General features: G+C 31.9%; 1 protein-coding gene and 2 long non-coding RNA genes across 4 annotated transcripts in view; 1 reads left to right on the top strand and 2 right to left on the bottom strand.

The window, feature by feature from the left end:
• The window catches only part of LOC109609933 (protein expanded-like), a 448,580-nt gene that overhangs the window by 183,785 nt on the left and 241,941 nt on the right, over positions 1–22,854 (bottom strand). The window lies entirely within an intron of this gene.
• LOC112639860 lies at positions 3,155–4,243 on the bottom strand. Its single transcript, XR_003123707.1, has 3 exons — positions 4,048–4,243; positions 3,743–3,982; positions 3,155–3,322 (listed from the first exon to the last, which is right to left on the bottom strand). It is a non-coding gene; the product is annotated as an uncharacterized LOC112639860 (long non-coding RNA).
• LOC112639859 lies at positions 7,979–10,124 on the top strand. 2 transcript variants are annotated; one of them, XR_003123706.1, is made up of 3 exons: positions 7,979–8,008; positions 8,604–8,911; positions 9,994–10,124. It is a non-coding gene; the product is annotated as an uncharacterized LOC112639859 (long non-coding RNA). The 2 variants fall into 2 exon arrangements; XR_003123705.1 differs by having other exon boundaries at positions 7,994–8,008; positions 8,601–8,911.

Below are 22,854 nucleotides of genomic sequence, written 5' to 3'. Positions count from 1 at the left end.
TGGTAAAGGTCCAGAAGTATGTTCTAGTTCATACATTATTAAACTTTTAGTTGTAAGATATTTATTAGCAGAGGAAATAGAAAGTTCTTTTAACCGACGGTATATTTGTTTAAGTGGTTTGTGAGGAGATTTAATAGTTTGTTTAAGCTGCCCTAAATAATTTTCAAATGCAAAAGCAGAGAATTCATCTAAAGGGCCAAATATTTGTGCATCATCACTCAAATGAGATAGCATATGAATATTATATACGTAAAATTGTAATCCGTATATTTTCTCGCAATGATTAACAAAGGTTTTTAATAGCTCACCAGCAAAATCACAAGTAAATTTAGAAATATGCTTTTTAGAAATTAATATTGTAATTGCAGAATGCAATAATAAAAAATGCTGGTAAATGGCTTTATCAACCACATTTTTGAGAACTAAAGGACCTGTATATAATAACAATGTTCTAAACTCAGTTGCTTTCCATCTTTGCAACTCTGACAGTGATCTAGGCTTTCTATTAATTTCTGCAGGAATACAATGCTTTAGTGATATTAATCGTTCTGATATTATATTTGTAGATCTACTACAAAGTTTTACTTGTAATGGTTGTCCATCGATCCAAGAATGTATAAGTTTCCTCACAACACCTAGACATACACAATGCATATAGTCAATTGGAAAAGATGTAACTAAACCTATTTCAAGTTTTAACAAAGGTGATTTACCAATATGATGTTCTTTATCCAACTGTAATTTAAAAGAATCGTCTGTCCGTTTTGAGGCCGAAATATTTTTCATAATAACTTTTCGTTGAACATAATTACCTGATTCAGTACATTTATCACATGAGGAATAGCCACAATGTGACTTAATCATTTTCAAATATGCTTTGGCCGGAGCATCGCATACAAAGCTGTGAATTTCCAAACGATATTTTTTATTACAATATTCAATACCTTCTTTTAATAGATAAACTAATTCATTTATAAAATCATCTAAAAATTTCTCTAACGGTATTGGTTTTGACGTGCCACAGAAAATTCCAATAGGAAATGGTTTATTTTGTGTGGTATTTTTAACTATTCCTAAAATTGGCCAAAACTGAATGTTTGAACTACGAAATAAAGGTAAACCATCAACATTAAATCCAATTTTAAGCACCTCAGCTGAGAACATAGTATTTTGTGCCAAAAAATTCTTTAATTCATTTGCTAAGCCAATGTGACAATATTCTCCATTTTCCAATTGTTTACTTTGCATATGTATAGGTGTTTGAAGCAATGTTCTAGAATGAAGAGGCAATTCTGCGAAATGAGGTGAAAGAATATGTAAAAGACTAGTGAGTGCAGAATGGGAAATTTTATAATTTGTTGCCCAGTCTTGTAGCTTTGTAGATAAATCATTTTGCAAAGGTGAATGATTATCTTGTGATAATAAAACTGGATTTGTAACTATACTATCGGAATCATATACATCTATATCGGAAATAATATTTTCAATAACATCTAAATTACATGAAGTAACATTTTGTGTATATGTAAAGCTTTCTTCTTCAGAGAAATTATTACAATTAGAACATTCATTGTTAATATAATTAGAACGTTCATCATTATTAATATTATAATTGGAACATTCATCATTATTAATATTTGAAATATTACCATTATTAACACTAATATTATTAGCTTCAATTTGCACTACTTCATCTAAAATAGTACTTACAGCTTTTGAGACTCTCCTATATAACTGTCGCACGCCTACATTATGTTTTAATTTTGTTTTTTTATGTGTAATTTTTTTATTTGAAAACATTTTTGTATAAAAATAAATTAATATACTTATCTTTTACTTATCTGATATCTAAAAAAGCAAAGCTAAATATATTTTAATGAATATATTTCAAGGAATAGTATTAAATTTAACGCAAATATAAAAATTAAAATAAAACAATAAAATAAATGTTTCTGTAGACAAAAACTTAAAATATAAGTACCGAATAAAACAAATAAATTCTAAGAAACTTGAAACAAAAAACTCTATCTCAAAACGGATCACAACCTAATCTTTATAAAAACCAATTTATTATTTTTTATTATTATTTTGTTCAGGAGCTTTATTTTTATTACGATTTTTTATACGCTGAGGTGCGTGTTTAAGCCATACCTTAATCACATCTTCAATATCTTTTTCTGTCTGAGATGATGTTGATTTTACCGATTCTATAAAAACAAAAGTTTAATACATGAAATGAGCAATACAGAGAGTATTTTTTGAGACCAAAATTCAAAGAAAATTTCATAATATACTGTCATAATTGATATTAGCTAAAGATCTATTACTGTGTCAATGTTTTTAATTGTTATTAATGTTATTAATAAACATGTAGTTGTTTTATTTAGTTATCAATATATTTAACAGCTCAGAAATGTAATATAAATGTAAATGATAAGCGACTAATGCAACTGCATATTCATAAAATTTTAATAACATTAGAACAACCTTATTGGATATGTTTTAGCTAACATTGCCCATAATAAAATTTATATGGATAGTGAACGTATAATAACAATTGTATAATAAACTTTTTTAAATTTGATAAAAAGAAATACTTACTAACTACAGCACTGCAGCAAGTTAAAGAAGAAAAGGGATTTTTGTTCATTCGTTTACCGTAAAAACTGTAATTAGAAGCTACCTCATCTCTTAAAAGATATTTTAAAATCCTGTTAGTTTTGGATGTAAAATCTCTTCCACCCAATGTGGCTAAATATGAACACTGTAATATTAAAACTTGTATTAACAGAAATCACATAGTAACAGAAAAAGTTATTGATTTACATAATAACAAATATTTACCATGGAAGATAAATTATTTTGATTACTTTTTAAATAATTTTCAAAACTATCCAACTCCGCTTGAGTCGATACAGGTAAATTTACTGGCAAATCTTCTAAAGTTAATTGAGCTGAAATATTTGGAGCGATTTGTTTATCATTAAATAATGCTAATATTTTGTTATTTTGTTCCTTAATATGAATAAGGAAGGAAAATATTTTTTTGGTAACTGAAAAAAATATATAAGACAATAATATAATAATAATATAATTATTAAATTTCAAAGTTTTTAACAAATTTAAGTTTTACCTGTATCGTCATTGTGGATACTATCTTGAAAACTATTTTCAATTACAGTTGATATAGTTGGAGTACTATTCGAAAATGATCTAAATATATTTGTTGAATGAGATGGACTATTGTACGATGTTTGAGGATCACCATTAAAAGAATTCAGTGTATCAGATGCTGCACTTTGTTGGATACTTTTTGACGTTTCTAAAAAATATATGTAAAAAATGTTAATATTTGTTTTTAAATGATATAGAGTTCATTTATTGTTTATTTATCTACTGTGAGTAACTTGTAAAATATTACTGTTTCTGTCTTTACTTGAGCTCGATTTTTATCTTTTTCAATTAGTGTTAAAACTATAAATAAACAAAGGAATAGATCTGTATATTTCGTAATGTTGAAATCAAGAAAAGCAATTCTTAAATATACATATAATTATAAATCTTTCTCTATTTCTATAGTTAACCAAAATGTTAATATTATTATATTGATATATAATGACCATAACTAATTGATATATCCCTATAACACACAATATTCTTAGGATATTGTATAAATATTATTAACTGTTAATAATATTTATACAATATTTTAGGAATATTGTGTCTTATAGGGATCACTTACGTGATGATGAAGATGATGCTTCATCATTATTTGCCTTGTTATTTAATCTGACAATCTTTGGTGGTGGTGGAAGTTTATGCTTCTCAGATAAAACCTCGTCCTCATCATCACTGCTGCTGTATATTAATTTTTTCGGTTTATGGATTGTTCTCTTTAATGGCAAAACCTCCTCAACTTCACTTTGACAATCAGACGTTATCTGTGCTTGTTTGATTTGCCTTTGTGCTTTGCTATAATCATCTACAATACAATTATATATACATAAAGATAAATATTTATAGAAAATTTTGTAATTTACACTTTACCAGTTTCAAAAAAACAGCGTTTAATTTTAAAAATTTTCCAAGAACCATCTTCCTCTGGGACTACGCCTTTTTTAATAGCCTTATTATATTGAGATTGAAATTTATAAGGCGGCCAAAACACCTCTTGTTTACGTGGTGTTAACCACTGTTTGCTTACAAGTGCAAGGCCGCCACCACTATCATCTGTAAATTCAATTCCAATGAATGACATTTTCTAGACAGTAAAAATGTCATTAAACCTACAAATTTTAATATAAATCAATCAATATAAAAAATTTGATATTTAAAAAATATTTTTTTAATAATAATAAATGATATATTCTTAAAAATATTAATTACTTTGAATTTATTTTGGATTATTGAAATTATTGAAATTATTGAAGACATAAATTTGAGAACAAGTATATACGTTAAAAATTAAAATAAATGTAGCTATTTTGCATTTGCAGAGTTACATATTCCAAAACGTCCTCTTCGAGGAAAATTCTACTGAAAATCTATAATACACATAACGTGCACTAATTTTTTAAGTAAAATTTTCTTGGAAGAGGATATGTTTTGGAACGTAACCCAGATAATAAACAGAAATTATGTGAATTAAGTATCTCATAAAATAACACTATTACAAATATTTCTAATTATGAAATACTAAATGTGCATCGCATTATAGATAATAGTAGTAAAATTTTCCTTAAAAAGGATGTTTTGGAACATAACCCAAATATAGCAAACAGAGAGGTTATGTGAATAAAGCATACTTTATATACAAACACACTATTACAAATATTTCTAATTATTAAATATTTCAACATTTGTGCTCAAGTACGAGAGAAAAATATGTCAATATAAAGATAATAAACTTGTATTAGATACTTACCAACAAACAAACTGTAAATCGTATTACGCAAAGCACAGAATAAAAACGTTCTCGAAAAACAATAGCCGGTTGCCGGTTGCCGCCAATGAGTAGCATCAAGCGGGGGGAATATGCACGAAGTACTTGACATAAAGAAAAGGCACGTACATGAGCGCTGCCTAATATTCATGCATTAAATTATTGTGTGCGTATTGTCACATGTCTATTTTTTTAACGCCTAGAAAACATCTTAAAATGATAAGATGTTTTTCAGATATCTTTATTTGTAATGTCTTTCAAATATTTTATAGAAATTTCTATTGAAGTAGCAAACTGACGTCATTAAATGTCTACTTGACGTCATCTTACCGTTTAATAACGTCATTCGACGTCAAAATGACAGATTTGCTACGTAGGAAAAATTTATACGCGCAATTATTAATGACATTTAATAAAAATTATAATAATTAATATATTTTAATATTTAGTAGATTTTTATATTTTTCATTGACGAATTATAAAAGAATAAAGTTAATTTATATAAAAAAAAATTATTTAAATAAAAATGACTTGTTTTAAACGTATTATAAACGTCTTAAAATTTACGTTATTATTACGTTAGAATATTTACGTATCTTAAACGTCAGTTATTGAGTATATGACGTCGAGGACCGCTAATCACTACTTATCGACGTGAAAATCACGTGACGTTGCTGCCTGGGATTGTAATCATATATAAATAAGGATTATTAAAATATAATGTTGAGAGTTATATTAAGTTATATATTTTACAATAAAATTAATGTTACATTATACAGTGATGGGAAAAAGTTCCGGGACGGCTGGATAATTTGAAAAATACGCATCACAGAGGAAAATGACCTAGACAAAAGTTGTAGGATTTTTTCCGGGCAATCCGACGGTGACCTTAGATTTGACCTTGGATAGTCATTTGAAGGTCACATAAAGATTACCTTCAATTTCTTAAATGGAACTCCCTATTTTTTATTGCATATTCTTGTAGCTTATCTCGAGAGCTTTCCAAAATACTATAATTAAGTACCTTTTTATTAAGTACTTTTTGAGTTATAAGGCTTGAAATAATTTCTTAATTTTACATAAACCAAAAAATATCTAGTAAACCATTCATTTTTCGATTATCTTACCTTCATACTTTTATGTACAAAATAATGAGAGGAATCAATTGGTGTAAAGAAAACACATAGTTGTTTCTAAGAAAAAATATGTAATTTGCAATTAACAATTCCATATTTTTTCTTAAAAACAACTGTATGTTTTCTTTACACCAATTGATTCCTCTCATTATTTTGTACATAAAAGTATGAAGGTAAGATAATCGAAAAATGAATGGTTTACTAGATATTTTATGGTTTATGTAAAATTAAGAAATTATTTCAAGCCTTATAACTCAAAAAGTACTTAATAAAAAGGTACTTAATTATAGTGTTTTGGAAAGCTCTCGAGATAAGCTACAAGAATATGCAATGAAAAATAGGGAGTTCCACTTAAGAAATTGAAGGTAATCTTTATGTGACCTTCAAATGACTATCCAAGGTCAAATCTAAGGTCACCGTTGGATTGCCCGGGAAAAATCCTACAACTTTTGTCTAGGTCATTTTCCTCTGTGATGCGTATTTTTCAAATTATCCAGCCGTCCCGGAACTTTTTCCCATCACTGTATATACAGTAGGTATTCGAAATATCCTCCATTGTGCTCTTCACATAAAACAACATGTCGCACAAAACTTTCTCGTACTCTGCTTAACATTTGTGGCGTGTAAAATGGCTTGTAAAAAGGCAGTTTGTATACGATTAATTAAATCGTCTCTATTTTGTGGTAAAGTTTGATATATTTGGTCTTTTAAGTATCCCCACAGAAAAAATCTAACGGTGTCAGATCCGGAGATTGCGGCGGCCATTCCTGGAAATTACTATATTTGCCAATACATCTGTTTCCTGTTTAAGATGGTACGGGCGACAATTGAAGTATGGGCAGGATGACCATCTTGTTGGAAAATTATGATTCTCCGCAAAGCTAGCGGTACATCTTCCAAAAAGTCAGCTAATGTATGTTCGATGAAATCAGCATATATTTCTCCATTGACGTGATGATTTTCTGGGAAAAAGAACGGCCCAATAATCATATCGTCCAGAATGCCCGCACAAACATTAACACTGTAATATCCTTGGATATGAGTTGTTTTGCGGCAATGAGGTTTTCTTCAGCATAATAATGTTCATTATGTCGGTTAATGCGTCCGTCACTATGAAATACGCACTCGTCTATCCACAAAATTTTTTTTAAAAATGCATCATTTACCACATTATCAAAGTCAATCTGAAAGATATTGACATAAATGAAATAATATACTCATTGCATGTCTATTACATTTTATTTAAGTCATTCATACACTTACCTGATTTAACATCCAATCGCAGAATGTTTCACGACGAGCAAAATTGCCAGGAAATAAACCTTGACTTGTATGTCTTTTAAATGGTTTTCATCCGAGATCTTTTTTAATAATTCTATGCACTTTTGTATATTTTATTTGTAGATCACGTCCAATGGCTCGTATACTGGTGTGCGAGTTATTTTCGAGTGCCATCTTCACTGCATCAATTGATTCTCTTGCTCTTGATGGGACTCGCTGTGGCTTCCGTGAAGCATGCAACGTGCCATGTTCGCATAATCTTATACATGAACTATGAAAAAAGCCATGTCCTGGGTGTCTCTTCTCTGGGAAACGTCCTGCATCCCTAACAGCACATGATATCCTGCGTATCATCCCATTTTCATACTCATTATACTGTGATCATCCGTAAGATACTGAGAACAACTCTATAATATCTCTTATAGTATGATTCGGTTTTCTATCGCGTGCGTACAATCTCAGAATTTACTCAAAGATACGGTAAAGATACGTACGCCTTTCTATCGCGGGCGTATAATCTCAGGTTTGACGCCAAATATGGAAACGGTACATACGTTCAACGCCATCTGCATATGTTCTTGTTCCGGTCTCTTCCCGCTTGCTCGGTAATCGATGGAGTAAGAGATTTCAACGTGTTATCAAATCGAAGGTAATCCTTTTTTTCTTTAACTTTTATCTTACATATAATAGTAAATAAAGTTTAACAGACAGATTTTATATGATTTACGTAATATTTTGTATATTTTTTACATACTTATAAAGCTTTTCTGCTTAGAATAGTTTAAGGTTATATACACAAAAAATGTAAAAATATAACATTTTTAATACATAATTAGTATAAAATATCTTAGATATACATCTCAGATATATATTTCGTATCAACAGAATAGTTTTACAAATTTAGAACGTGTTCAGGAATATCAAGCAAAAGTTCAAGTTGAACCTAAAACCGCGAGCATTCTCCAAGTAGCATTTCGGCGAGCTTGTTTCAGAAAAGGAATCGTATCAATAAAAAAAAAAAAATGCTCGGTTCGAGGTTCAAATTTAACTTTGGTTTGATCTGGACACAATAATATAATAATATACAAAGTACAATAATATTACAATAATATTATTATGCTTTGCGTAAAACTTAATTGCACTATTTCCTTTTCTGGTTTGTCAAATATGCAATACATTTTCTTTATTATTTTTAAAACGTCTTAAAATGATATATGTATATAAATATATATAACTTTCAGCAGCGTTCTTCGCAGTATTCTTCGCAGTGTTCTCTCTTCGCAGAGTTCTTCGCAGTATTCTTCGCAGTGTTCTCTCTTCGCAGAATTCTTCGCAGGATTCTTCGCATGTTCTATACAGTGTTCTTCGCAGAGTTCTTCGCAGAGTTCTTCGCAGAGTTCTTCGTAGGGTTCTTTGCAAGGTTCTTCACAGAATTCATGTTTAAATTTATTGAGACAAATAGTCTCAAACAAAGTTGCTGTATTATATAGTTGGCATGGTGCCAAAAAAAAAAAGAATTTTTCCCAGCTGAACTTGTGTCAAGTAATATTAAGTAAGTAAACTATTAAGGGGGAATACGCAGTCAGGCGGCGCAAAAACAGGATTTTTCTCAAATTTTTTAAAAGGAAACTAATAAAGTTTTTTATTTACAAACTCTTTTGCATAATATTAATCAACAATTTAAGAATATTTCGTAATTTTTTTATTAAAAAATAATAATTATAATTGTTGTGACTATTTTAATATGGCTCCTCAAAAAATTCCGGTGGACACTGTAACTCGAGGCAGGATGATCTGAAATAAAAAACCCAAAAACATTTCGTTAGTAGATGACTTTGCCTTCCGTGTGAACGAAGGATTTTTTTTGATGATTAGAACTTGTTTTAAAAAATAAAATCGGTCGATTTTTTAAGCAAAAATCGTGACTTAAAAGTTCTCTAAACTTAAAAGTTCTCTAAAAAATTCAAAATTTAATTTTTTTCAAAATCCTTCGTTCACATGAAAGACAAAGTCTTCTACTAACGAAATCTTTTTGGGTTTTTGATTTCAGATGATCCTGCCTCGAGTTACAGTGTCCACCGGAATGCCACTTTTTTTTAGGAGCCATATCAAAATAGTCACAACAATTATAATTATTATTATTTCTTAATGAAAAAATTACAAAATGTTCTTAAAATGTTGATTAATATCATGCAAAAGTTTGTAAATAAAAAACTATTCGTTTTCTTTTAAAAAATTCGAGAAAGACCCTCTGTTTTCGCGCTGCCTGACTGCGTATTCCCCCTTAAGGAACAATTTTTTTCTTCCTAACATTATTAAGACTCTTGAATATTTTGATAAAACTAAAAATTACTTTTGATACACTTGTAATACATTATATTTTAATTTTCTGAAAAATGTTAAAAATTTTTGAAATTGTAATAGTCATATTAATATTTTTCAATTATATCCATCATAATTACATACGAGTCTTAAAAACAAAATTAAAAAGAAGAAATTTCATTCTATTCTATTTTATTCTATTTTATTTAAATTACATTTTGCAAATGTGTTAGAGATGCCTTTTATTCAAATAAAAAAGAAGTTGAAATAATGAATAATTAATTTCAAAAAACATATTTCCTTCTGTTTTAGCTATTGTAAGAAACGCGCATGAAGCAGCAAAGGATGAGCACATATCTAATACAATAAAAGTATGGTTAGCTCACGCTAAAGAGCGTATTGATAGAGAGAAAGAAAAAAAAAGAAAAATTCAGAGGGATCGAAACGATCCTCCGGAAGAACTAGAAGAGCTCTCTGACTGAATGTGATAATTATCTTGTCAACGTATTTAAATAAGACACGTTAGCGCAAGAGCCAAAGATTACAATTAAGAATTTTGTTTTTTTCAAATTTTGTTCGAGTTATGATGAAAATCTTTATTTTGAGAGAGTTTACGATATATAGAGAATTTACTTTTTCTTTTATTTATAAATGTTATATATATATATATATATATATATATATATATATATACATAACATATATGTAATGAAGAATAATGTGTTCATAATGTATATGACACATATTTTGAAGTATCTTAACGTTTTTGCAATAAAAACATCAATAAAAAATCAAAATTGACATATTAATAATCTAATCCTAACCTAACCTAATCCTAACCTATCCTGTTCAATGCATGAGCACGCGCGCACTTGGCGGTATATATGTGTGCGTGTATAAATGATCTACTGGAATCTTCCTATTTTCATCATTTTCTGAAACTGTCCTCCAACTATAGACATTCGCGGAGAAATACTATGGGAGATGCTACCCCGGACATTAGATCATTCGCAGAACGTACTGCGTCAATCGCAGTACGTTTGAGATTGTTCTGAGAATATACACAATATACTTTTGCGATATTCTTAGAACATTCTCAGAATCTACTTGTGCTGTTAGGGATATAATGCTGCTGCTCTTTGGTTTTTATGACATTCGCCATAAATTAATAACATATCGATGAGTTCTTGATTTCTGTATTGCACCGTATATGCAGTGGTATGAAAATTTTATTTGTTTATATCCTACCACTCGCGCTTGTAATGTTTTAGTATAATCAAATCTGATTGTCAATTGTTGTGTGCAATATCTGAAAATGGAGGGTGTGCTTTTATAAAATGTTTTACGACAATAGTTTATAATTTTTTTACGAAAAATATATTTTTTGTTGTGAAATTTCTTCTTCTAACAGCTTATTACGCGTTCAAAGCGTAACAGCTAGTATATATAATACGTCGATAATTGTCCGCGAATGATCTGTATTACCTATTCTATATTATCGGCTTTGCGCGTCTATGGGCAACCCGTCGTAATGACCTGTATGTTGACGCAACACCCTGTACATTTTACGGTTGTTTCCGGTGTAAAAAGTAGTGTACCGAAATTTAAACTAGTGTATATTGTAAGCACATAATTAGCACTAAATTATAATATAAGTGCTTTCTTTTTATTATTCTTTTATCATTATTTTTTTAATGGGCATTCTAACTTTTTTAAAAGTAAGCATAAATATAATTTCTCGCTAAACGGCTAGAGCAGTAAAATTAGGATTAGAGCAGTAAATTAACACAGGAGCACTAAATATTTTGTACGTTTTTTATGTCATTGTGTCCATGTTGGCATGCTAGCTTAATAGACGTTTGTTCCAGGCAGGAAGGATTCGCCTGGATTCTCCGATGTATTCTAGGCAGCTGGGTCTGAATTCTCCTATCCAAAATCAACAGTCAGTGGTGACAGTGCTGTCACGCTTCAAAGGCCGGTAGGCGAAGTATACTGCCTTACTCTGATGTCCCAGTAGATAGCATGGAGGCCTGGACAATTTTGAGTTGTTTATGTCGATCGTTATCAACATTCAGGGCAGCAACTAGAAGGCCAATCGCTTTACTGCTGGCTCCTCTGCGTTTGATGACCGAATATTAAGTTCAGGTGATCAGGGCATAAATATTGGCGTGGAATCCTCGACGGTCGGTCGATGATTGTGCCGGAAGTGCAAATTACCGTAAAAAAAATATTACAGACTCCAAACTTGGGTCTAGAATTGGAGCTGTTAATGCTCCTGCAAAAGTTAGAGGTTCAGCGACTTCTCTTTAGCGAGCGTATTTAAGAGCAGCTGAGCCGTGACTTGGTGTTCCGTCGTTTTATAAACCGTGGCTAGTATTATTTTTCTTATGTGAAATGATTCGTCCCTATAGCTATCGGTTTGTTTTAGAAACGGAGGAATCTCTGTTTGCATCGTAGCGCGTGTACAGCATGTATGCGGCAGAGTGCTGTATGGCGGATCTTAGCCGCCACAGAAACATTTCCTCTTTTTATTTTTATTTACTCCTGCTAAATGTTTTATTTTTTTTTATTTAATTTCTTAACATAAATCACCTTATCCTTTACAGTTTACTTACCCTCACAATTAATTATTACATTTTCCTGTTCTTGTTTTACTTCTTTTATCATTTATTCTTGAGCACTTTCTTATTCATTTTGGATTTATGTACTGGAAAATGGTAAATATTCTTCTTCATTTGTTTTAGATCTTTATACTGGAATCCGCGAATACTCTTCTTTATTCGTTTAGGGTTTCTGAACTGAAATCCACGATTACTCCTTAATTCTTATTTCTCTTTAATTGCTCTTTCTAATTTATTCAACGAGAATTTGTATAGTTTTCTCTCATCTTTATCTCTCGTTTCAGCCTTTCCTTATTTAACTCTTCATTTCTATTTTTTTTTCTTTCATTTTTCTTTAACTTCCCATCCTTTACATTATTATTATTTTTTTCTTTATATTATCATTACTTTTTGAAGAAATCGTTAGAATAGATAAATAATTTTCCAAACTTGGTGAATCTCTTATCTTAATTTTATTATTGCAACTTAATTTAGACCTGTGTTTCAGCGAATTTAGAAAATTGAAATTCTAATTATAACACATATACGCAAGCGACGAATTTTATACTTCCTTGAGTAAGCGTTATTCATACTTTTATTACATAATACGTCTGGATTTATGGTTATTAGTATAGTTTCATATAACTTGTTTTCAAGATTAAGTTTGGATTTTCTGCCAAGTAAGGCAATAAGCTTTCGCGTTTTGTTTGCTAACTCATTACGCTTAGCATGGATATGTTCTTTCCAGGTTTGATGATAGTCGAGGATCATTCCTCAGGTTATTAAGAGGTATTTAACTGTTGATGTCAGTAATAGAGATTCCTTGCCTATTTTAACAGATGGGCAGCTTCTCCGATTTAAGATAAAAGTTATATAGTTAAATTTGTGCGGATTGACTCTAATTCTCTAGTCCAGTAGCCATTGCCAGAGCTTGGTCAGTTGTAATTGTAAATCCCTAGGGAGCGATGTTCAAAAAAAAGCATCGACCTATACAGCACAGATCATTGCAATTATATTGCAACAACGTTACAATGTTGCAAATTGCAATGCAACATTACAAAGACATTTCAGAAATATAGAGCCACAAAATACCAGCATACTTGTAGCAACATAACATTAATATTTTGGAAATATTGCAAAATTCAACTAATATAATTTTAGTAATAAAAAATTTAAATACTACAATAAAATAATTTTTTGTAATATTTATACATGAAAGATATTAACGATAAACAATAATAAATGGTTTATTTTATTAAAACATTTTTTTCTTAATTAAATTGGGTTATATTGCTGCGTAGTACACTTTGCGCAGCACATGTATACGTTTGCGCCTGTGTGTGTAGCAGGCGCCAGTCTCGCTGCATATATTCAGTGATTTTTTATTGTTGCATAAGAGAAAAAGGTAAGAGCTTTTTGATAATATTTGTTTCATTATAGTGATTTATATATACTGTTAAAATGCTGCATTAATTAATTATATTAAAAAATCATAAAAAGTTATAATAACCTATATACTTTAAATAAATTAAATAGATTATTAACCTGAAGGTTAATAACTTATATAATCTCATAATTACTGAGATCGATTGCAAAAGTAAAAATTGTATTTATCTACGATATATATGTTCATATTTATATATGATATATATGTTCATATTTTTTTATGTGGATATTTTTTGCTTTCTCTAATTTTCTATTTTGCTGTAAATATAACGTGCAATATGCATATATTTAATAAAAAAATACCCTTATAATAAATAATTTATAAAAATTTTTATAATACATATAATTTTACAAAGTTTGCGAATTATATACTTGTAATTAATTTCAATTATAGAAATATGTGAATTATAATACAACCCAAGCACGCCAAGTTTTTGTAAGTTGTTTTGGTCTTAATTTTTTTTAGTTCCAAATTTACTTGGAACTTATTTTGAAATTCATTTTTATTTTGTCAAGAATCTAATATATAAATGCAAGATTGAATTTGTGACAAATATTTCAAATTACACATCCTTATCAATTGCTTCAATGTATTTGGCTAATTAATCATTGATTTCATATTTAGTTTTGATTTTTTTTAGGAAAATTTTATATATTTTTTGAGGGAAAATTTTTATAAATTATTTATTATAAGAGTATTTTTTTATTAAACGTTTTGTTGCATACAAGGTGGAATATTTTTTATGTACTTGGCGTATTTCTTTTACCTTTGTAAGGTTTTTTTTAGAAGGACTTCACATCTTTTTGTAAAATTTATTTATATTTTCTGCAAAAAATATATCTGCATTTTTAGCACTTCTGGGCCAACTACACTTTTGTACTACTAAATCATTTATTAATTGCCATCCGGTATATTACTATATACTATACGTCAAAATTATTGATTTAATTAAGTTTTTATCATTACATATTTACTATTATAGATTTCATTATTATTGCATTATTATTAATTATAAAATAAAATTTTGTTTCACGTATGAAGAATCAAAGAAAATTAGAGAAGTTCAGATTTAATTAAAATAAAACACGCTGCAATTCTATCATTGTATTAGATTTCTATCTTAAACAAAATAAAATTTAAAGGGAAATTTAACCATTACTAGGTTTAAAAAGAAAAAAAAGAAGTTAAAAATTCGAAAACTTAAACAGATATATATATATATAATATGTAATAAGTAAATAATAATAATATAATTATCATAATTAAAGTTAAATAAAGTTTAATACAAGTTTGTTGCGTATCGTAATAAATATTATTTTGTAAGGCAGCATCAACATATATAGTACATCCTCCCACAACTTAAAATATATTTCCAATTTTACAAATATGATGTTACCCTTTTCCTACTTCCATGTAACATCTAAACCTTATTCTTCCAAGTAATCTATTCATACAAGTTATGATTACGCAGAAAAAGATTATTTATGTACATAATTATATATAAGTATGTATATCTATAACTCTATAGTTCTATAGTACATAATCATTGTATACATATATACATACATACATACATACATACATACATACATATATATATATATATATATATATATATATATATATATTGTGACGTTGCCGTCACGACGGACGTCCACCCGCCAAAAAGACCGCGTGACGCGAGCCGAGCGGCCTAGCACCCCTCGCGAAGGGGTGGATCTCTGGGAATAAATATCACGATTCCGAGAGAGCGACAGCTTTTGTTCTTCGAGATTTCCTGATAAATCAGATCGAGAATATCGCGGACGCTCGGCACGTGAGAAGACGAATTGGAGAATACGCCACGAGTTCAACGGTGAGGTCACCCAGCTATCTTCGTGTAAAATTGCCGAAATTTGTATGTCGTCCACTGATACGGCTCGCGGGTCGACCCCTCTGGCCGGTCGCGATTAGTGTTTCGTTTACGAAAAATTTGCGGTATTATGAAGAATTTGAGTGCGACCGTAGCCAAGGGGCGACAGGGAACTGTCGATCCGTCTCACCCGATATACTCGTTCGCCTCTCCGTGTGGCGCGTATTGGTATCAACATTCAATATTTTAAAATCGAGGCTGTCGCCGGTCGGAAGTGCGCGATTCCGACCGACCGGAAGTGCTGTCGACCATCTACCGAAGGTGAAAGTCCCGCGACCACGATTTCTTCTGGTGAGCGTCGTCGAGAGACGGCCGCGACGAGACGTTCCCTCCCCTCACTGACAAGGGTGAGTACCTTCGAAATTATTGTAGAGGACTGGAAGTTATACGATTTAAGTGGGCCTCAATCCTCGACCATCTCTTTCTCCGTGCGTTACATTTTGCGGCTCGCGATCCGCTGACCGCGGACGCGCGAGCAATCGGCTATCGGAGGCGCAAGCTGTCGACACCCGGGTCGGGAGTACACCGGCGAGAGCGTCTCATTATTCTGATACACGAATTCCGCGTTCGGATTGACCGGACTATAGCGCCGTTCAGTCCGTACATTATGTCGTCTTAGCGTTATTGCTGTTCACTGCGAGTAACTATAAAGTTTTACATATTCATTTCCGTTTTCGATAATTATAAGATCTTGTATTTCTTTCTGTTCTCCGTACTGATAATATTTGGTGCGCTTCTTTCTGTTCTCTGTAATGATAACATCTTGCGTACTTCTTTTAGTTCTCCGTGACTATAACGTCTCGCGTAATTGAGTCTGTTCTCCGTCACGATAGAGTTTTGCGCATTCGAGTCTGTATATATAGGAAATATTTCTGTATAACTATATTTGTGTCTACGTAGGCAAATGTAATAAATGTCTATGTAACTATAATTATGATTGCGCAGTCAAATATGTAAATTTCTACACACACATACACACACACACACACACACACACACACACACACATACATATAATTATCATTATACATGTAAGGATTATTTCTGCGTATTTATATTTGTGTCTACGCAGGCAAATGTAACAAATGTCCATGTAATTATAATTATGGTTGCGCAGTCAAATATGTAAATTTCTACACGCACGCACACACACACACACACACAAATATATATATATATATATATATATATATATATATATATGTATATATATATTAAGAGTACAAATAAGTCTCTGCCGTTTTTTATCAAAAATTGAGCATTTATTGTGAAAGAACGGTACCTTATGTTTTATTCAAAGTATTGTCCATCGCTAGTCACTACTTTTTCCCATCTTTCTGGCAGCATACGGATACCGCGTCGGAAGAACTCTTCATCTTTTGAGGCTATCCACGAATCGACCCAATTTTTGGTACCTTCATATGATGTGAAGTGCTGCTCAGACAGGCCATGTGCCATCGATCGGAACAGTGATCCGAAGGGGCAATGTCTGGTGAATACGGTGGGTAAGACTTCCCAATTGAGTGTTTCCAAGTAGATTTTGACCGGCGCCGCAACATGTGGACGAGCATTATCATGCAGGAGAATAATTTTGTCGTGTCTGGAGTAGTAGTAGGCGCGTTTTTCCTTGAGTGCTCAATCTCATCAATTGTGTTCGGTAGAGAGCCCCAATAATGATTTCGGTTTGAGTAACTCATAATACACAACACCAAGCTGATCCCATCAAATACACAACATGAGTTTTTTTCATGAATATTCGGCTTGGCTGTCGATATTGAAGCATGGCCACGTGGTCCCCATGATTTCCTCTTCTTTGGGTTATCTTAGTGGATCCATTTTTCACCAGTGACTATACGATGCAAAAAACCCTTTCGTTTATGCCTGGCAAGCAGCATTTCGCATGTGCAAAATCAGCGTTCAACGGTTCTCGGCTTCAGTTCATATGGAATCCAATTTCCTTGCTTTTGAATCATTCCCAACGATTTTAAACAATGTGAAATTGCTTGTTGAGTCACTCCTAATGTAAGTGCAAGTTCTTCTTGCGTTTGGCACGAATCTTCCTCCAATAATGCTTCCAATTCTGCGTCTTCGTACACTTTCGGCCTTCCGCTACGTTCTTTGTCTTCGACGTCAAACTCACCGTTCTTAAACTTATGATACCACTCACGACAACTTCTCTCACTTAAAGCAGCCTCACCATATGCTTCTACAAGCAATTGATGCGCCTCAGCTGCAGATTTCTTCAAATTAAAGAAGTAAATCAAAAGTTTCCGCAAATGATGCTTATTCGGTTCAAAACTCGACATTTTCGCACGAAAAAAATTATGTGATGCTAATACAAAATCGCTAATATTTCAAGGTTATGATGTTGCCAGATGTCCAACCTTATGATATGACGTTTTACATCTGACAATTTTAACCATAACTTACTGGTGAGGCCATCTTTTGTCAAACGGCGGAGACTTATTTGTACTCCTAATATATATATACATATATATATATATATATATATATATATATATAATTATTATTATAGATATAGGAAATATTTCTGTATAACTATATTTGTGTCTACGTAGGCAAATGTAATAAATGTCTATGTAACTATAATTATGATTGCGCAGTCAAATATGTAAATTTCTGCACACACATACACACATATATATATATATATATATATATATATATATATAATTATAAATTATACAAATATATTCCACAAAATGATAACTGTCTATTCTCTTTATTAATATAATGTGTCAAAATATATTATATCTAATCTAAAAATGAGAAAAATTTCACCATCACAGTCCACTTGGCGGTCGTTAAGTGTCACAAATCTGAGTTTTTTTTTTACTAATCAAAGCATTCGTCGTCGCGACGCTACTGCGTCGCTTGATAATAAATTTTATTAATATGTCACTTCTCTTCTGTCTTTTTAAACAAGTAACCTTAACGTGTCACTTCTATTCCTTGTTACACTATTCCGCACTATACTTTAATAAATTTATCTTTCATATGTACGTACACATACATATACATATCACACATATGTACGCACATGCACACATATGATTTTGTCACTTAAAGCATTGTACATATCGAAGCAATAATCGTATACGCAGCGATGTGAACGCCGCTTGAGGGACAAATTTGCTTTGCGTGTGTGCGTGCGAGCATATGTACGTGAGATACTGGAAATGAAGGAAAACGAAAAATGTCACAATTCTAATATTCGATCATCATTTCTCAGGATTGACTGCACCGATTTTGTTCAAACAAGTCGCAATCGAAAGCATATATTCACATTTTATAATAAAAGTGTCGTTAGATTTTTGATTACGGCTTTAGTTTATTAAATATCTTAACCGAAAGTTTACTTGACGCGAAATTCCGGATAAGGTACTTGGTAGCACCGCGTCGAGAGCAATGACTTTCAACTCAATGCTTGGAACTCAATGCTTGGACTTATTTTTTATGTACTCGGCGTCGCGACGCTACTGCGTCGCTTGACCCACAGCACAGAAATCTGGATCAACATTGCTGCAATGTTACAACATTGCTTACTGCAGTGTAATATTGTAAAAATAATGGAGAGACATTATTTTGTAATATTACTTTGGCAATGTTGCAGAAACGTTTTAACATAGCGAAAATGTATAACATGTGTTTATTTATTTGCCGCTACGCAGCGACACCAAATTTAATTAACTCATATTCCAATTCATCTAAAATGGATATAAAGTCTACAAAGGATTAATAATTATATTTCGTGTCTTGTATTAGTTTAATTTCTGATGAAACTGACTTGGTTTATTTAATATTCTGAATCCTAATAAGGGATCTAGATTATTAAACAAATAATTTGTTTAATAATAATCTGGATCCCTCATTGGGTTTCAGAATATTAAACAGATTTTTCTCAATTGAATGGCTAAATAGGAAATAGGAAATAGTTCATTTATTGCACGTATTAAAATATTCTGGTGTCGAATGTACATATGTAAAATAATTGTTTGTACATTATTGAGATAAATATTCAAGAAACATCTAATAAAAACACTAATAGATATTTTTTTAAAGACATTTCTTCCTATTTTACTTAAACATTTTTTTATACAGGGTGTCCCACCCCAAATAACTTTCTTATTTTTAATTTTAGAAAAAGATGTTTCAGACAAAAGTTGTATGGTTTCAAGGGGAACATAAGGTGGTGTCATAAGTTTGAAGAGTTACATGAAGGTTACGTGAAGGTCATTTTGAATTTTTTAAGTGGAACACCCTATATATTTTTGCACATTCTTGTAGCTTATCTCGAAAGTTTTTCAAAACACTATAAATAAACATTTTTTCATCAAGTACTTTTCGAGTTATGAGGCTTGAAATCATTTCTTAATTTTACATAAACCTTTCTTAATTTTACATAAATTTTACATAACTTAATTTTACATAAAATATCTTGTAAAATATTCATTTTTCGATTATCTTACCTTAATACTTTTATGTACAAAATAATGAGAGGAATCAATTAGTGTAAAGAAAACATACAGTTGTTTTTAAGAAAAAATATGTAATTTGCAATTAACAATTCCATATTTTTTCTTCAGGAAAATGGTAAACATTTTCAACTTCAAGTCACATTAAAACCAAATGTAAATAAGCCTAATTAAACGATTGTCGTCTATATATAATAATAAATATATAATAATTAATTCTATATTTTTCCTTGTATAAGTAATAAACCTAACAGTATTTTCAACATAACTCCTGAAATAAATATTTCTGCACCTATGTCCATATAACATTTTTTCATCCTTCAGGTGTGAGAAATATCTCCTTAAATTTTTGACATACCTTTTTAGAACACCCTGTATATATATATATATATATATATATATATATATATATATACAGGGTGATTCAAAATAACCTCTGTGTCCGTGAAATGACACATTGTTAAATCAATTCTAAGACGATTTTTCCGTTTGCAAAATTTCGTCCGAAGCTTAGTTTTCGAATTATTAAAGAAAGTAGTTAACGCATGACGGGTCAGATACAAGAGGCAGGCAAGAGTGACGCGAGGCCCGTCAGACGCGGGCGTTTACGCGGGGCGCCTGCTGCGATCAGCTGGTCGCTATACACATACAGACACATATGGGAATATACATTCTCTCTCTGTCTGCTGTCTGTCTGTCTGTCTGTCTTTCTCTCTCTCTCTCTCTCTCTCTCTCTCTCTCTCCCTCTCTCTCACACACACACATGTAGATACACATTCAATCGATTTTATTTAATATTATTAAATATAATTAATTAATTAATTTTATTTCTTTCTATTATTGCGAAAATTGTAAAATGCTGAGACTTGTTTCTTCAATTTACTGCACTCTTACAAGCGCTTATACAGATTGTCCGTCGATTTTCGACCAAAATAAAATAAATAAGTAGATTGGCTCAAATTAAGAAGGAATGACCTGTATTGTTTTGGGATTGTCGCAATAATTAACGAAATATTAAATAAAAAAGATCGGCCAATCTGCGTGAGTAAAAGCGCGCGGCGACGAGAGTCGTCCCACCGTAATCCGATACTACGAGCGCGGCGAAGCGGTGGGCGGGTCGCTCTCCGAGACATGATGGTGATTTGCGATATATCGCAATACCTCGCCGAAAAATGACCCGTCGCCCCCTTTTGTGGCGAGAAAATGATGCGCTATCATTTCCACACCACCTTGCCGTAGATAGCATGGTAGATAGCATGGTGCGCTTTTTTTATAGTGGTTTCCCCCATAGGCCTATTCCACTCTCAATTTAAAAATTATTCAAAATGCCATTTACTATACGCTGAATATATCGTAAATGTAAAAAATTAATGGACAGTACCTTTAGAAAAATTGATTCGTGGTTGAAAATCCCTCGATAAAATGTATTGCACACGTTGATAATGTGATACGATGATAAAATTCTTCAAGAATCCTTTCTTCATCTCGTACACGAAGACGCACTGCTGGACCGGTTATCCCGATATTATGCACGACACTCAGTTTCACATAATTATTGCACAACACGTAAAATTGTACGGCCACTTGGTTTTCGTGCACGCCCGAGAAATGATTCCATGTAAATTGCGGCCGCACGATAAGTATTTTCTCCCGCTAGTCCGTATGCCACAATTATATCCGTATATTCCTGCAGAGTACACTTCATTTTTTCTGTTAATTTACTACGCAAACACAAGATTTTTATCAAAACGTCTTAGCTCTCGCACGCTGTTACCAGACTGCGTACGCCAGCAGCACGCAACTACAGCTGACAGCTGAGCGGACTGTGAGTGTAATCATAGTGCGCAGGCGTCGAACTCACACGTACGCTTACACTCACATGTCCGCTCAGCTGTCAGCTGTAGTTGCGTGCTGCTGGCGTACGCAGTCTGGTAACAGCGTGCGAGAGCTAAGACGTTTTAATAAAAATCTTGTGTTTGCGTAGTAAATTAACAAAGAAAATGAAGTGTACTCTGCAGGAATATACGGATATGATTGTGGCATACGGACTAGCGGGAGAAAATACTTATCGTGCGGCCGCAATTTACATGGAATCATTTCTCGGGCGTGCACGAAAACCAAGTGGCCGTACAATTTTACGTGTTGTGCAATAATTATGTGAAACTGAGTGTCGTGCATAATATCGGGATAACCGGTCCAGCAGTGCGTCTTCGTGTACGAGATGAAGAAAGGATTCTTGAAGAATTTTATCATCGTATCACATTATCAACGTGTGCAATACATTTTATCGAGGGATTTTCAACCACGAATCAATTTTTCTAAAGGTACTGTCCATTAATTTTTTACATTTACGATATATTCAGCGTATAGTAAATGGCATTTTGAATAATTTTTAAATGGAGAGTGGAATAGGCCTATGGGGGAAACTACTATAAAAAAAGCGCACCATGCTATCTACGGCAAGGTGGTGTGGAAATGATAGCGCATCATTTTCTCGCCACGAAAAGGGGGGACGGGTCATTTTTCGGCGCGGTATTACGATATATCGCAAACCACCATCATATCTCGAAGAGCGACTCGCCCACCGCTTCGCCGCGCTTGTAGTATCGGATTACGGTGGGACGACTCTCGTCGCCGCGCGCTTTTACTCACGCAGATTGGCCGATCTTTTTTACTTAATATTTCGTTAATTATTGCGACAATCCCAAAACAATACAG

Source organism: Camponotus floridanus, unplaced genomic scaffold (assembly GCF_003227725.1).
Source record: "Camponotus floridanus strain SB8 unplaced genomic scaffold, Cflo_v7.5 scaffold94, whole genome shotgun sequence".
NCBI lineage: Eukaryota > Metazoa > Arthropoda > Insecta > Hymenoptera > Formicidae > Camponotus > Camponotus floridanus.
The sequence above is the reverse complement of the archived record's forward strand: the minus strand, read 5'-3'. Positions and strand labels throughout refer to the sequence as shown.